Source organism: Camelina sativa, chromosome 6 (genome assembly GCF_000633955.1).
Source record: "Camelina sativa cultivar DH55 chromosome 6, Cs, whole genome shotgun sequence".
NCBI lineage: Eukaryota > Viridiplantae > Streptophyta > Magnoliopsida > Brassicales > Brassicaceae > Camelina > Camelina sativa.
Genome location: NC_025690.1, coordinates 1,819,475 through 1,823,129, shown reverse-complemented (window position 1 = coordinate 1,823,129; position 3,655 = coordinate 1,819,475).

The following is a 3,655-nucleotide window of genomic DNA, read 5'->3' as shown; positions in this document are numbered from 1 at the left end:
ACGGTTCCCGATTTCGGGAAGACATCATCATCCACGAGCCCCTATCCCTGGACGACGCGTTACACCGCGCCAACAGGTACATCGAGCTAGACGAAGAAAGCGCATCGAGAGCAAACCGACCATTGCCAGAACCGCCAACCTCAAAATCGGCCAAAGGAAAGGAAAAGGCGCAGGACGACCATCATGAGCCTCGTCAGCACTTCGACAAGGAATACGCTGATAAGCTGGAAAAAGCAAAGAAAGCTCAAGCGTTTGCTGTTAGCGATCAGGACCCCCAGGCGTCATCATCGAAACCCTGGAATAATAAATGGGTCCGGGACCCATCGGGTAAGGGTGGAAAGAAGTACTGCAACTACCATAAACGAGTAGGGCATACCACTGAAGAATGCCGCACCCTCCAGCAAATACTGCTGGATAAATTCAAGGGAGGCCACATTGACGTCGAACACGAGCGGCGACTAACAACGGCCCACAGAGATAATCAATTTTTTAACCCTGAGAACGAGAACCCCAGTAGGCAGTATAGCACAGCTCCCGCGCCACAGCACAGCACAAGGGGCCTACCCCTGCCACCGCCCCCAGCACCAACCCTTAAAAGGAACCCCGAGCCGGCCGACGACCCAAATGCCCCAGCTCCGCGCCGAAGAATTAATATGATTATGGGCAGCCTAACGACTTGCCGAGACTCGGTGCGTTCCATCAAAGCTTATCGGCGGGGACTAGAAGTGAAGCGGGACTGGATGGCTCAAAGTACACCGCCAACCACAACCTATGAGCCGATCACATTCACAGAAGACGATACATCAGGCCTAGCTGGGCCGCACAACGACCCCCTCGTAGTCGAGATGACAATTGGTGAAAGCATAGTCACCAAAATCTTGATTGATACTGGCAGCTCGGTAAACGTCATTTTCAAAGACGTACTAATTCAGATGGAGGTAGACCTGCGAACGGCCGATCATGACGTCCAACCCCTCACAGGCTTTGACGGCGACACGGTTATGACAGTTGGTACGATCATGCTACCAGTCTACGTAGGCGGAACGATGCACTGCATCAATTTTGCCATCATCGATAAACCAATCGTCTACAACGTCATCCTGGGGACTCCATGGTTGCATAAGATGAAAGCTGTGGCGTCGACGTACCATCAGTGCGTAAAGTTTCCAACCTCAAGAGGAATATTCAAGCTACGAGGGGACCCGTTGATCGCCAGAACTTGCTTCATCATCGAACGACAACAGCGTAGTGCCCGCACCTTCGCAATCTCAGACCCCGCCGAGCAGCCAGATGGTCGTGTCCGTCCCAACACCGAGCTAATCATCCAGGTAAACATTTGCCGACCTGCCGCAGACTATCAAGGACGAGCTCGTAAAGTTTCTGTCCCAAAACGTTGAAACCTTTGCATGGAGCATGAGCAGTATGACCGGAATCGATCCCAGCATAACATGTCACGAACTCAATGTGGATCCAACGTTTAAACCGGTCAAGCAAAAGCGAAGAAAACTCGGACTAGAGCGTACGGCCGCCGTTAACGAAGAGATCAAAAAACTACTCACGGCTGGGTCCATCAGAGAAGTCAAGTACCCCGACTGGTTAAGTAACCCAGTAGTTGTGAAGAAAAAGAACGGCAAGTGGCGGGTGTGCGTCGATTTTACCGATCTTAACAAGTCATGCCCAAAAGACAGCTTTCCTCTACCAAGAATCGACCAACTGGTCGAAGCGACCGCGGGGAACGAGCTTCTATCGTTCATGGACGCATACTCCGGGTACAACCAGATAATGATGCATAAAAACGATCAAGAAAAGACGGCCTTTATCACCGATCAAGGCACTTACTGCTACAAGGTTATGCCGTTTGGCCTGAAGAATGCTGGTGCGACCTACCAACGCCTTGTCAACCGGATGTTTGCCGACCAGCTCGGCCGAACAATGGAAGTGTACATCGATGATATGCTGGTGAAATCAACTCACGCTGCCGACCACGTTTCACATCTCGCTAAGTGCTTTGAAGTTCTCAACCGATATAACATGAAGCTGAATCCAGCTAAGTGCTCGTTCGGCGTAACTTCTGGAGAGTTCCTAGGATACCTCGTCACCAAGAGGGGTATCGAAGCTAACCCGAAACAGATTTCGGCGCTTACCAACCTACCATCTCCAAGAAATACTCGAGAAGTTCAACGACTTACTGGGCGAATCGCCGCCCTCAATCGATTTATCTCACGATCTACCGACAAGTGTCTACCGTTTTACCAGCTGCTTCGCAGCAACAAAAAGTTTGAGTGGGATGATAAGTGTGAGTCTGCCTTCCAGGAGCTCAAAAACTATCTCGCTACTCCTCCAGTCCTAGCTAAACCTGATCAGGGGGAAACGCTTTACCTGTACATCGCTGTCTCCAGCTCGGCGGTCAGCGGTGTACTCATTAAAGAGGACAGGGGAGATCAGCATCCCATTTTCTATGTGAGCAAAAGTCTCGATGGAGCTGAGCTCCGATATCCAACCTTGGAGAAGCTCGCCTACGCCGTAGTTATCTCGGCTAGGAAGCTACGTCCATACTTCCAATCTCACACTGTTGAAGTCTTAACTAACCAGCCGTTGAGGACCATCCTACACAGTCCGAGTCAATCAGGTCGCCTGGCCAAATGGGCAGTGGAATTAAGCGAATATGATATCGAATACAAGAATCGCACTTGTGCGAAATCTCAAGTACTCGCAGATTTTTTGGTTGAGCTCTCCCCTGAACTAGAATCAGGGGCTCCGCGCGCAGAGAAATGGTCGTTACACGTCGATGGTGCTTCTTCCCGACACGGCTCTGGGATCGAAATACATCTCGTTTCGCCGACAGGACAAGTACTCGAACAATCATTCCTGCTCGCCTTCGCTGCCTCAAACAACGAGGCCGAGTATGAAGCCCTGATCGCAGGAATGAGATTGGCAGGTGGAATCGGGGTTAAGAAGTTACAAGTTTTTTGCGACTCGCAACTAGTAACTCACCAGTTCAGCGGCGATTACGAATGCAGGAACGACCGAATGGACGCTTACCTTAAGGTTGTCCAGGAACTGTCCGGCTCATTTGAGTCGTTTGAATTGACGAAAATCTCTCGTAGCGACAATGCTCCAGCTGACGCCCTGGCCGTCCTCGCTTCAACATCCGACCCCGACCTCCGTCAAATCATTCCTGTCGAGAGTATTGATCAGCCGAGCATCAATCTCCCAACGAACATCGATCCCATTGCTGAAGATTTTAAAAACAAAAAAGGTTATGGAGGATGCGAGCATCAACATGCCATCCTCAAAGAAACAAAGAACAGGTGAGGGTCCTCCCGTGCTAACATTGCGTATCTCTGAACCATCGGCCGGTGCGCCATCGACTTCTGTTAAGAGCACGACCGAACAAGAATCCACCGAGCTGATATCCAACGAACAAATAGCTGAAGAATCAGAGTCCGCCGAACAAGAATCCACCGAGCTGATATCCAACGAACAAATAGCTGAAGAATCGGAATCCGCCGAACAAGGATCCACCGAACGAATTTCTGCCGAACGAGAAACAGGACAAGTATCTGCCGAGCACGAGTCCGTCAATCAAGGGCAGACCAGTTCCGAACCAAAAGAACGATCATATGACTGGCAAGCAGATATCCGTTCCTACATC